Source organism: Triticum urartu, unplaced genomic scaffold, assembly GCF_056163025.1.
Source record: "Triticum urartu cultivar PI428250 unplaced genomic scaffold, HENAU_Tu73 scaffold9, whole genome shotgun sequence".
NCBI classification, from domain to species: domain Eukaryota; kingdom Viridiplantae; phylum Streptophyta; class Magnoliopsida; order Poales; family Poaceae; genus Triticum; species Triticum urartu.
The window spans coordinates 37,501-52,500 of NW_028261093.1; positions in this window are offsets into that span (position 1 = coordinate 37,501).

The window sequence follows — 15,000 nt, forward strand, 5'->3', positions numbered from 1 at the left end:
ATCAATGCATGGTGTTCTTCGACTGATCGTTACTCTCGATGGTGAGGATGTTATTGATTGTGAACCCATATTAGGGTATTTACACAGAGGAATGGAAAAAATCGCGGAAAACCGAACTATTATACAATACTTACCTTATGTAACAAGGTGGGATTATTTAGCTACTATGTTTACAGAAGCAATAACAGTAAATGCACCAGAATTCTTGGAGAATATTCAAATACCACAAAGAGCCAGCTATATTAGGGTAATTATGTTAGAATTAAGCCGGATAGCTTCTCACTTGCTATGGCTTGGACCTTTTATGGCGGATCTCGGCGCACAGACTCCTTTTTTCTATATTTTTAGAGAGAGAGAATTAATATATGATCTATTTGAAGCTGCTACAGGTATGCGAATGATGCACAATTACTTTCGCATCGGAGGAGTAGCCGCCGATCTACCTTATGGATGGATCGATAAATGTTTAGATTTCTGTGATTATTTTTTACGCGGAGTTGTTGAATATCAACAACTTATTACACAGAATCCAATTTTTTTAGAGCGAGTTGAAGGAGTAGGTTTTATTAGCGGAGAAGAAGCAGTAAATTGGGGCTTATCGGGACCGATGTTACGAGCTTCTGGAATACAATGGGATCTTCGTAAAGTAGATCCTTATGAGTCTTACAACCAATTTGATTGGAAAGTCCAATGGCAAAAAGAAGGGGATTCGTTAGCTCGCTATTTAGTACGAATTGGTGAAATGAGGGAATCCATCAAAATAATTCAACAAGCTGTAGAAAAAATTCCTGGAGGACCTTATGAAAATTTAGAAGTCCGACGCTTTAAGAAAGAAAATAATTCTGAATGGAATGATTTTGAGTATAAATTTCTTGGTAAAAAACCTTCGCCCAATTTTGAATTGTCAAGACAAGAGCTTTATGTAAGAGTAGAAGCCCCAAAAGGTGAATTAGGGATTTATCTAGTAGGAGATGATAGCCTTTTCCCCTGGAGATGGAAAATCCGTCCACCCGGGTTTATTAATTTGCAAATTCTTCCTCAGCTAGTTAAAAAAATGAAATTGGCTGATATCATGACGATATTAGGTAGTATAGATATCATTATGGGGGAAGTTGATCGTTGAAATGATAATAGATAGGGTAGAGGTAGAAACTATCAATTCTTTTTCGAAATTGGAATTATTAAAAGAAGTCTATGGACTGATATCGATTCTACCCATTTTGACCCTCCTTTTGGGAATAACAATAGAGGTACTCGTAATTGTGTGGTTAGAAAGAGAAATATCTGCGTCGATACAACAACGTATTGGTCCTGAATATGCTGGCCCCCTGGGCCTGCTTCAAGCTATAGCAGATGGGACTAAGCTACTTTTTAAAGAAGATATTCTGCCATCCCGAGGAGATATTTCTTTATTTAGCATTGGACCCTCTATAGCAGTCATATCAGTTTTATTAAGTTTTTTAGTTATCCCTTTGGGATATCATTTTGTTTTAGCCGATCTTAGTATTGGTGTTTTTTTATGGATTGCCATTTCAAGTATAGCTCCTATTGGTCTTCTTATGGCAGGATATAGCTCAAATAATAAATATTCTTTTTCAGGCGGTCTACGAGCTGCTGCTCAATCCATTAGTTATGAAATACCATTAACTTTTTGTGTGCTAGCAATATCTCTACGTGTGATTCGTTAAAATAGATCTTTTTCCTATAAAATCCATTAACTATTTATATTCCTTTTCTTATTTAGTATTTGGGTTGGTAAGTTAAACTAGATAGCTATATGAGTGAAACAAAACAGCTTATAAATTTGTAGTAAAAAGAAAAAATCTCATTTCCTACGTACAAGAAAAAAGTGGAAGTAAACATAAGCAGTGTAAACTCTTTATCCCAAGGTTGATATTTTTTAATTAGTCATCATATCTTGAAGCGGCCAAGAATAAAGGATTCACGATATGGAATTCCATTACTAGAATACTCCTAGTTATTACTATAACTTAATAATCCATAAGAAGAATCCACCAAAAGTTAGTGAAGGGTTAGGAACACTAAAGTACATAAAGGATTAGTAATGGAAAATCTAAAACATTAGAGATTTTTGCCCATAAAAGGAATCATAATAAGGACTTGCAATTTGTAGAAATTATCAAGTAGTACTTTCTTCGGATTCCGATCCAGAGTATGTTCCCATTCACTTGTTAAGGAAATGGCTATCAAGAACGAATTAACCCTTTATCCATTTTTTCTTTTTAAATACCCCCTCCCTGGGGAAAGAAGAATAGTAAAAAAGATATGGAGTGCACTAGAAAAAATTTTCATTATTTCCTTCCTCTATCCATATTCATGCAGAGAATTGCTCATGAACTAATACCCAACTCTTTCCATTTATTAATTGAATTCCTATAACAAGTAACAAGTGTTTTATTCCAAGATTAAGTTATTACTGAACAAAGAAAAATTTTCATTATATTATAAAGGATGAGATCAATTCGGAAGCGCTTTTTCTTATTCTAGCAGACGGAATTCCTTTGGTCTAATTTAGGACTTTCAAATCTATTTTATTTTATCTAATTCTATCTACGCCCCCGGGGCTAGGAACAAAACAGTCCTTTCCTTTTTCTGATCATAGAGAAGCCGTATGAAGCTAAGGTTTCATGTACGGTTTTGAAATAGCGGTGGGAACTGTGATGTTATCACCGACTATGATTATCTACACAGTTCAAGTACAGTTGATATAGTTGAAGCACAGTCAAAATACGGTTTTTTTGGATGGAATATTTGGCGTCAGCCTATAGGTTTTCTGGTTTTTTTAATTTCTTCTTTGGCAGAATGTGAAAGATTACCCTTTGATTTACCAGAAGCGGAGGAAGATTAGTAGCAGGTTACCAAACTGAATATTCCGGTATCAAATATGGTTTATTTTATCTTGTTTCTTACCTAAATTTATTAGTTTCTTCTTTATTTGTAACAGTTCTCTACTTGGGCGGGTGGAATTTATCTATTCCCTATATATCCTTTTTTGATTTTTTTCCAAATGAATAAAGCAGTTGGAATTTTGGAAATGACAATGGGTATATTTATTACATTAACTAAAGCTTATTTATTTCTCTTCATTTCTATCACAATAAGATGGACTTTACCGAGGATGAGAATGGATCAGTTATTAAATCTTGGATGGAAATTTCTTTTACCTATTTCCCTGGGCAATCTCTTATTAACAACCTCTTCTCAACTTGTTTCACTATAAAATAAGATAATACAATAATAGTAAGAATATAATACAATAATAGTAAGAATATTTTCAACACAAAAGCTCTCTCAAACAAGAGAAAGAAACATATCTTTTTCATAGATATTTAGAATGAATATGTTCCCTATGGTAACTGGGTTCATGAGTTATGGTCAACAAACAATACGTGCTACAAGGTACATAGGTCAAAGTTTCATAACTACCTTATCCCACACAAATCGTTTACCTATAACGATTCACTACCCTTATGAAAAATCAATTACACCAGAGCGTTTCCGAGGGCGAATCCACTTTGAATTTGATAAATGTATTGCTTGTGAAGTATGTGTTCGCGTATGTCCGATAGATTTACCCGTTGTGGATTGGAGATTTGAAAAGGATATTAAAAGAAAACAATTGCTTAATTATAGTATTGATTTCGGAGTTTGTATATTTTGTGGCAATTGTGTTGAGTACTGTCCAACAAGCTGTTTATCAATGACTGAAGAATATGAACTTTCTACCTATGATCGTCATGAATTGAATTACAATCAAATTGCTTTAAGTCGGTTACCAATCTCCATAATGGGAGATTACACAATTCAAACAATTAGGAATTCGTCTGAAAGTAAAATAAACAAAGAAAAATCTTCGAATTCAAGAACGATTACTGATTACTAAACTTTGATTTTGTCTTTCTGTTATAAAAATCTAATAATTCTTTATTAAACTTTAAAATTAAACTATAAAGAAAAACGAAAAACTACTGCTTATTGGAAATTATTTCTTATTTTAAATCAGACTAGATTTTCGTGATATAATTAATTTATAACTATAAGTTTATACACAAAAAAATACCCTAATCCTTTTTTCCTTCCTTGAATCCTTTAGTTTTAGTCAGTTCATGAAAAATTTTATACTATTAATTTCTTTTTATCCATAATGGATTTACCTGGACCAATACATGAGATTCTTATGCTATTTGGGGGATTTGTTCTTCTACTAGGGGGTCTAGGAGTAGTATTACTTACCAACCCCATTTATTCTGCCTTTTCGCTGGGATTAGTTCTTGTTTGTATATCCTTATTCTATTTTTTATTAAATTCCTACTTTGTAGCTGTCGCACAACTTCTTATTTATGTGGGAGCCATAAATGTCTTGATCATATTCGCTGTAATGTTCGTAAATGGCTCAGAATGGTCTAAAGATAAGAATTATTGGACTATTGGAGATGGGTTCACTTCACTCGTTTGTATAACTATTGTTTTTTCACTAATGACTACTATCCCAGATACGTCGTGGTATGGAATTCTTTGGACTACAAGATCAAACCAAATAGTAGAACAGGGTCTCATAAATAATGTTCAACAAATTGGAATTCATTTAGCAACCGATTTTTATCTTCCGTTTGAACTCATTTCCATAATTCTTCTAGTTTCTTTAATAGGTGCAATTACTATGGCTCGGCAATAAGAAAACTTAGAAAAAGTACAAATTATAAGAATTGCAAATCTAAAATAAATAACTAAAGAATCACAATTTTGATTTAGTAAAATCCATCTACTGCCAACAAATACCTCCTTTTTTTTTTTTTTTTTTTTCTTTTGTTGTGTAATTGTTCTATTGTAATTAATTGAATCGGTTCAATTCTTGCCCTCATATTGAAATGAATCGAGATTGATAAGGAGTTAGTTAATGATGTTTGAGCATGTACTTTTTTTGAGTGTCTATTTATTTTCGATTGGTATCTATGGATTGATCACAAGCCGAAACATGGTTAGAGCTCTAATATGTCTTGAACTTATACTGAATTCAATTAATCTAAATCTCGTAACATTTTCTGATCTATTTGATAGTCGCCAATTAAAAGGAGATATTTTCGCAATTTTTGTTATAGCCCTTGCAGCTGCTGAAGCCGCTATTGGACTATCCATTCTTTCTTCCATCCATCGTAATAGGAAATCCACTCGTATCAATCAATCTAATTTATTGAATAATTAGACTTTTGAATAATTAGACATAGAATCCTCTAAACAAAGGCGCACATATTAAAATAAATAGAAATCAATACTATTTTCTTAGTATTATTTGAGAATATCCATTTTTTTTAGTAGATTATTGCATAGTATTCTTTTTCACTTAAATGAATTTTTGTATTTGTAATTCATTGATATTGCAATTTGAATATTGCAATAATTTATATTGAAAAGACGATAGCCAATTTATTGGCTAATTCGAATTCGTCTGTACAATTCGTAAAATTCTTTCTTATTTCTTATTTATTGTTGAAATCCAAAATTAAAGTCTCTTGGCTCTCTTCACGCTTTCTCACAAACAGATTAAAAAATAGATTTTTTTTTTTGAAGTTTGGATAAACCATTGCTTCGTCTGGTGTCTACAATACATATGACTCATTATAGTACTAATTTCATTTTTACCAGATCGAAAAATTTTATGTTGAAAAGAAAAATTTATAGATCCAATGTCACATTCCGTAAAAATTTACGATACATGTATAGGATGCACTCAATGTGTACGAGCTTGTCCAACAGATGTATTAGAAATGATACCCTGGGATGGATGTAAAGCCAAGCAAATTGCTTCCGCGCCGAGAACCGAAGATTGTGTGGGTTGTAAGAGATGTGAATCTGCCTGCCCGACAGATTTTTTAAGTGTCCGCGTTTATTTAGGGCCTGAAACAACACGTAGCATGGCTCTATCTTATTGATACGTTACAAAAAACTTCACTCGAATCGTCTGATTCCTCTTTACCGAAGAAGCCTGTGCTCGAAATAATCGAGCACGGGCTTTTCTGGTCAAAACGTATCTTGTCTTTATCACTTTATCATGAGTTATTTTCCTTGGTTAACAATACTTGTTGTTTTGCCGATATTTGCAGGTTCATTAATTTTCTTTTTACCTCATAAGGGAAACAAAGTCGTTAGGTGGTATACTATATCTATTTGTTTATTAGAATTCCTTCTAATGACTTATGCGTTCTGTTATCATTTCCAACTGGAGGATCCCTTAATCCAATTAAAGGAGGATTATAAATGGATAGATGTCTTCGATTTCCACTGGAGATTGGGAATCGATGGACTTTCATTAGGATCTATTTTATTGACAGGATTTATCACTACTTTAGCTACTTTAGCAGCTTGGCCAATTACACGGAATTCGCGATTATTCTATTTCCTGATGCTCGCAATGTATAGTGGTCAAATAGGATTATTTTCTTCGCGAGACCTTTTACTTTTTTTTATCATGTGGGAGTTAGAATTAATTCCTGTTTACTTACTTTTATCCATGTGGGGGGGGAAGAGGCGTCTATATTCAGCTACAAAGTTTATTTTGTATACTGCAGGCGGTTCCATTTTTTTCTTAATCGGAGTTCTGGGTATGGGCTTATATGGTTCCAACGAACCAGGATTAGATTTGGAAAGATTAATTAATCAATCATACCCTGCAACCTTGGAAATACTTTTATATTTTGGCTTCCTTATTGCTTATGCTGTCAAATTGCCGATTATACCCCTACATACGTGGTTACCAGATACCCATGGGGAAGCACATTATAGTACATGTATGCTTTTAGCGGGAATATTATTAAAGATGGGAGCATATGGATTGATTCGGATCAACATGGAATTGTTACCTCATGCTCATTATCTATTTTCGCCCTGGTTAGTAATAATAGGAGCGATCCAAATAATCTATGCAGCTTCAACTTCTCTTGGTCAACGAAATTTCAAAAAAAGAATAGCTTATTCCTCTGTATCTCACATGGGTTTCATAATTATAGGAATTGGTTCCATAACCAACATTGGACTCAATGGAGCTATTTTACAAATATTATCCCATGGATTTATTGGTGCTACACTTTTTTTCTTGGCAGGAACCGCTTCTGATAGAATGCGTCTTGTTTATCTCGAAGAACTGGGGGGAATATCTATCCCAATGCCTAAAATTTTTACCATGTTTAGTAGCTTTTCAATGGCTTCTCTTGCCTTACCAGGAATGAGTGGTTTTGTCGCAGAATTAGTAGTATTTTTTGGACTAATTACTAGTCCAAAATTTCTGTTAATGCCAAAAACACTAATTACTTTTGTAATGGCAATTGGAATGATATTAACTCCTATTTATTTATTATCTATGTTACGCCAGATGTTCTATGGATACAAGCTATTTAATGTTCCAAACGCAAATTTTGTGGATTCTGGACCACGAGAACTCTTTATTTTAATCTGTATCTTTTTACCAGTAATAGGAATTGGTATTTATCCAGATTTTGTTCTCTCCCTATCCGTTGACAGGGTAGAGGCTCTCTTATCCAATTATTATCCTAAATAGGTTTGCTTTTTTTTACTCGTCTGCTCTATTAATGCAGAAATAAGTAAAAAAGTATATAATGCAGAAATAAGTAAAAAAGTATAATTAGATCTATCTCGAATTTTTGAGAACCCTTTGATAAGGCGTTCAAGGGGTTCTCAAATAAAACATAAAAGTAAAAACCTTCATTTCATGAAGGTTTTATTTTATGTAATCATTTAGGTGTTAATGTAAACGAACCATAACTATGTAAGCCTATTCCTAATAGATTTATACCAAAATAACAAATCCAAATTATAAGAAATCCTATCAAAGCTATAAGTGCAGAATTCGTACCCTTCCAATTTGGATTTGTTCTACTATGTAAATAAATTGCGAATATGGTCCAAGTAATAAATGCCCAAGTTTCCTTAGGATCCCAATTCCAATAGGATCCCCAGGCCTCATTAGCCCATACTGCTCCACAAAGAATACCTACGGTTAAAAGGGTAAATCCTAGGCTAATGACACGATAACTCCAAGAATCCAAACGCTCCGTTAATTGATATTTGTAATAATTTGGAAATGAAGGGACAGAGGTTCTTTTTAAAGCACTTCTTTTTGCATAAAAATATTTAATATCACTAAAGAAAAATGTTTTATTTAAAACATTTTTTTTCTTTTTAGAAAAGAAATGGAAATTATTTCGAAATCTAATGATTAGAATAGCGGCAGATAATAAGGATCCGCACAAAAGAGTTGCATAGCTTAATAACATCATACTGACATGCATCATTAACCACTGAGATTGTAGAGCAGGTACTAGTATCGTGGATTGATGCATTTCAGTTAAAAGACCCGATGTGGCAAAGCCTTGCGTTAAAATAGTACTTGGCGTAGTTATTGTGCTTAAATCATTTTTAGAGTTCTGTATTTTAGGAATGGTATGAAGAATATACAGGGCCCATGAAAGGAAGATCAATGACTCATATAAATTACTTAATGGAAAATGTCCCGAGGAAGCCCAACGAGAAACTAAGAATCCTGTTATAGAGAAAAAAGTAACTATCATTCCTTTTTCTGACGAATCGCGTAATCCTCCAAGTTCACGAACTAATAAGGTTATAAAATGAATCGTAATCACAATTGAAATCGTTGAGAAAGAGATATGAGTTAGTATATGTTCTAAAGTTGCAAATAGCATAAGGGGAAGGTCCCATTACAAAATTGTAAATTTCGAATTGATTTCTAATCTATTGTATTCTTTTTCAAGAATGCCGCCACTCGGATTCGAACCGAGATGCTTGAGCACTGCTTCCTAAGAGCAGCGTGTCTACCAATTTCACCATGGCGGCTAACTTCAAATAATAGGTAACTTAAAAGAATAATAGCTATTATCTTGGGAATCGTCGATATTGGGAAAGTCCATAAAATTTAGGAACATTAGAGTTTTCATTAAAATAGACTTCGTTTGGTAGTATCGTTTCCATTTTTTTTTTTTACAATAAACTCTTGCTTTGCCCAATAGAAACACAAACACTGCTTGAAAGAGTTGGAACTTCTTTTTTCTAACTTGCAATTATAGAACTAATTTTTTCTAATTAATTTCCCCTTTACATTTTGAAAATTCTTTCAATACAATGAAAAAAATCCAAAAGGGTTTCTATTTAATGATGAAATTAAAATAAAATGGATAAATAGAAAAGGCTTTTTGGATTTTTTAAAAATTTCTAGAATGAAAGTCTTTATGCTCTTATTAATAAGATTTACTAACCTTATGATTTTGGAGAAGATAGGTGGAAGTTGTAAGTCCTATTGTAAGAATACTCCACTTTTCATAATTTTCCTAATAGAATATGAGGATTCTATTAGGAAAATTATGAAAAGTTCATTGATAGGAAAAGAATACTTAGCACACAGTATACCAAACAAAACTTTTTTTTTCTTGTATATATAAGATAAGAGGGGTTTTTTGTTCTAAGAATATTGTACCGAGTAATTCGACACATAAAAGTACATTCAAAGAAGAATCCAAATTATTAAATAATTGGAATTCTTTTTTGATAAGTCAATTCATATTATTCCAAAATCTTATTATTTGTTTGTTGCCCAGAAAAACCCTTTGGTTTTGGATGCTCATTACCGCTCGAAAATGATCTTGATTTTACTAAAGAATAAGATTGTACTATGGAAAAATAAGTCTTTTTCTTCCAAATATTTTTACGAATACGCTTTTTTGACATTGAAGTACGTTTTTTTGGAACTGCCATTCAAAAAGGAAATTACTTTTTTCTAGTTGTATGTGAAAGACATCTATTGCTGCAAATCAATCCTTCTTTCTTCTTTTTATTAGTATTTATACTTAGATACTGAAAGATACTTAAATTTTGAATTATTTTTTACTTCATTTTGTCTAATGCGGATAAGACAACAAGAATTTTTTAACATTTTTTCTTTATATATTTTATACTTTTTTTTTAATAATATAGAATATATAGAAGGGTTTCTCATTTAAATCTATTTATATCTATTTATATATCAAGTATACTCCATATATAGATATATGGTATGGAAGCCTATCCCCCATATAAGATAAGACGGGGGGATAAAAAGAAGGGAAAATGAAAATAGTTAATTAAGTTCAGAATGGTATTCCATAAAGGAAAGGAATTCCAATCAAAACAAAAAATACTGAGTCTCTTAAACAAGACATTCTAAAACTTAGGTAATTTATAGTCATTAGAATTTTAGTTCTATATGAAGTAAGGACTATTCGATAATTTCTTATAAACATAGGTTTTCATTGGAATTCACTCAATCAGTTAATTATGGAACAAGAGAGCTGTTTCATCTTTGTTTTAAAGAAATATAAAAATGAATTATGAATAGAAAGTAAAATGATTCCACTTTTTTTTTTTTATTTTTATAAATATCTTTATTTAGTTAATAAAATAACTTCGTTACCTAGTTATTTTATTAACTTTTTTAATTTAACCAACTAAACCCATTCTTAATTTTTAATTATTTCAATGAGATAAATTTTGGAAAAATTAAGAATTTCAGTATTTTTTCTTATTCTTTTTATTTATTCTTTCAGAAAGAGATAAGAATTGGTTTGGTGAATCGGAAACAATTTTATAGAAAAATTGAAGTAAAAATTGAAGTAAAAATTGCAATTTCTTTTCTTATGGAACATACATATCAATATGCATGGGTAATCCCTCTTCTCCCACTTCCAGTTATTATGTCAATGGGATTTGGCCTTATTCTTATTCCGACAGCAACAAAAAATCTTCGTCGCATATGGGCTTTTCCTAGTGTTTTACTCTTAAGTATAGCTATGGTATTCTCAGTTCAACTGTCTATTCAACAAATAAATGGAAGTTCGATCTATCAATATCTATGGTCTTGGACCGTCAATAATGATTTTTCTTTAGAATTTGGATACTTGATTGACCCACTTACTTCTATTATGTTAATACTAATTACTACTGTAGGAATCCTGGTTCTTATTTATAGTGATGGTTATATGTCTCACGATGAAGGATATTTGAGATTTTTTGTTTATATAAGTTTTTTCAATACTTCCATGTTGGGATTGGTTACTAGCTCCAATTTGATACAAATTTATTTTTTTTGGGAACTCGTGGGAATGTGTTCTTATTTATTGATAGGCTTTTGGTTTACACGACCAATCGCAGCGAGTGCTTGTCAAAAAGCTTTTGTAACTAATCGTGTAGGGGATTTTGGTCTATTATTAGGAATTTTAGGTTTTTTTTGGATAACAGGTAGTTTAGAGTTTAGGGATTTGTTCAAAATAGCTAATAACTGGATTCCTAATAATGGAATTAACTCTTTACTTACTACTTTGTGTGCTTTTTTATTATTCCTTGGTGCAGTTGCGAAATCCGCACAATTCCCTCTTCACGTATGGTTACCCGATGCTATGGAAGGGCCCACTCCTATTTCGGCTCTTATACACGCAGCAACTATGGTTGCTGCGGGAATTTTTCTTCTAGCTCGACTTCTTCCTCTTTTCATATCTTTACCTTTGATAATGAGTTTTATTTCTTTAGTAGGTACAATAACACTATTCTTAGGAGCTACTTTAGCTCTTGCTCAGAGAGATATTAAAAGAAGCTTAGCCTATTCTACAATGTCTCAATTGGGTTATATGATGTTAGCTCTAGGTATAGGTTCTTATCAAGCTGCTTTATTCCATTTGATCACTCATGCTTATTCAAAAGCTTTATTGTTCTTGGGATCCGGATCCGTTATTCATTCAATGGAACCTCTTGTTGGATATTCACCAGATAAAAGTCAAAATATGGTTCTTATGGGCGGTTTAAGAAAATACATTCCAATCACAAGAACTACTTTTTTATGGGGTACACTTTCTCTTTGTGGTATTCCACCTCTTGCTTGCTTCTGGTCCAAAGATGAAATCCTTAGTAATAGTTGGTTGTATTCGCCCTTTTTTGGAATAATAGCCTCCTTTACTGCAGGATTAACTGCCTTTTATATGTTTCGGATATATTTACTTACATTTGATGGGTATTTGCGTGTTCATTTTCAAAATTACAGTAGCACTAAAGAGAGTTCCTTGTATTCAATATCCTTATGGGGAAAAAGGATACCCAAAGGAGTGAATAGGGATTTCGTTTTATCAACAACGAAGAGTGGAGTTTCTTTTTTTTCACAAAATATACCAAAAATTCAAGGTAATACAAGAAATAGGATAGGATCCTTTACTACGTCTTTTGGGGCTAAAAAAACTTTTGCCTATCCGCATGAAACGGGAAATACTATGTTATTTCCTCTTCTTATATTACTACTTTTCACTTTGTTCATTGGATTCATAGGAATCTCTTTTGATAATGGAGGAATTGGTAATGGAATAGCAGAGTTAACCATATTATCAAAGTGGTTAACTCCCTCAATAAACTTTACCCAGGAAAGTTCTAATTCTTTTGTAAATTCATATGAATTTATTACTAATGCAATTTCTTCTGTAAGTCTAGCTATCTTTGGTTTATTCATAGCATATATCTTCTATGGATCCGCTTATTCTTTTTTTCAGAATTTGGATTTAATAAACTCTTTTTACAAAGGAAATCCTAAAAAAGAATTTTTAGATCAAGTAAAAAAAAATATATACAGTTGGTCATATAATCGTGGTTATATAGATATTTTCTATACTAGGGTCTTTACCCTCGGTATAAGAGGGTTAACCGAACTCACGGAGTTTTTTGATAAGGGTGTTATTGATGGAATTACCAATGGAGTGGGTCTTGCTAGTTTTTGTATAGGAGAGGAAATTAAATATGTAGGGGGAGGTCGAATCTCGTCTTATTTATTCTTTTTTTTATGTTATGTATCTGTGTTTTTATTCTTTTTTCTTTCTTAAGTTAAGGAATTTACAACAAGTCTCTTGCAAAAATAACTATCCTATCCCCTTTCTACAATCTCTCTATATCCTTGTTACATAAGGTAAGTATTGTATAATAGTTCGGTTTTCCGCGATTTTTTCCATTCCTCTGTGTAAATACCCTAATATGGGTTCACAATCAATAACATCCTCACCATCGAGAGTAACGATCAGTCGAAGAACACCATGCATTGATGGGTGTTGAGGGCCCATATTGACTATCATGAGATCTTTTCTTGTAAGCGGTAGACTCATATCCTTTCTTCCTTAATTCATTATTCCATGAAAATGGATTATGAATTCCTCAAAGCGAGGCTCATCAAAATGAAAAATCTAAGACTACTATAAGACTACTAAAAAAATAATAAAACAGAAAAAAATTTGAACGATTAAATTACTGCTCCCGAATATTCAACTGACCGATTAATTCTTATAACGTACTCTATTTTTCTTTGCCAAATAAGCCAGCAAACGTCGACGTTTTCCAAAAGTCTTCGTAGACCTCTTTCCGATGAAAAATCTTTTTTGTGTAATTCCAAATGTGAAGCAAGTCTCCGTATCTTATTGGTGAAACTGAATACTTGAAATTCAACAGAACCCCTGTTTTCTTCTTTTTCTTCTTTAACCATAAATCCAAAAATTTTTCTACCTCCTTTCTTTTTCATGTATTTTTCTGATCAGGAAAAAATACAAAATTATGTCAGTTATTTTGAAGTTATTCTAATCTCGTACACACACAAATTTGCAATTATTCATCTACTACTGGAATTTGGATTTATTTTATCGATGCAAATTGGATTTGGATAGAAGGGTACATTCTTTCTAATATTTTAGATAGAAGAAATGTTTCTTCTATCTAAAATATTAGAAAGAATTTTGCTGATTTATTTATTGCTATATGCAATTTATGGAATTGATACACCATTTAATTGATATCATTTAGCAAAATGAAACACAGCATATGCATCCATCTTTTGGCTCGAGAATTTCACGGGATAGAGATATGGTATAAGAAAATAGACTATTAAGTAACTCTAAATGAATTGTGGATACATCTGTATCCTTAACATACTGAAACGATTGTCATTATTCGTATCAAACCAATAGCGATTCATACAAGCTAAATCTTCTAATCAATGGTGGGCCAATAATGAATTTTTTTGCATATGTATTAAGACGCTTGGCCTGATTTTCGAAATTGTCCAGAGTTTTATATGTGTTTTCATTGCAAAATGATGGGTCTCCTTCCATAACTTTCCAAATACGAGTACGAGAATTGAAAGACATGAAAATTCTCAATTCTCTACGGCGTCTAGTAGATAGAAACAAGAAAATCAGAAGAATCTTTCTCTCTATTCACTATCATTCCGCGTCTTCGACTTCTATTAGTTTCTTTTCTTCTTTAATGCAATAGCTATAGTTTGATATAAGAATCCATTTCTCAAAGTAATGGAAACCATTCTCTTATAGGAAATGGTTCGAAAATCGCTATTCCACCTTTTAGGTATCGTGAAAAGTGATACCTGTGAAGATCGTGCATTTCAGTCAAATTCAGATCCGTTTTTCGAGTCCATGATATAATATAACCAAATTGGATAGATCTTCCACCTGTTTAGCTAAGAAAGAATAGATACAGAGGTGGATAATAGATCGATATGAAGATCATGAGCTTGCCCCATAATGAAATCGCCAGTAGTCGCGAATTTCTCCTTCTTCCCCTAATCCAAGATTGGAGAAAGAAGATCTAAGAGGGACCTATGGAGAATGTAGTCAGAAATCCATAATAGAGTCCGACACAACGACCGAATTAATTATCCTCATCGAGAACTTAGACTACTAAATAGAAAAGATTTGAAAATCATGGCATGGGTCTCCTTTTTTTCTTTCTTTAGAGTTTTCTATATGCACAATTTCTCGATGTTTCGATGAGAATTTCTTGACTTTCCATATATAGAAAGAGATAGACTATAAATGACATCTCTTATGTCAATAAGACCAAAGGGATGGATATTAATGATAGAAGTGCTAGGAAGTGTAGGAA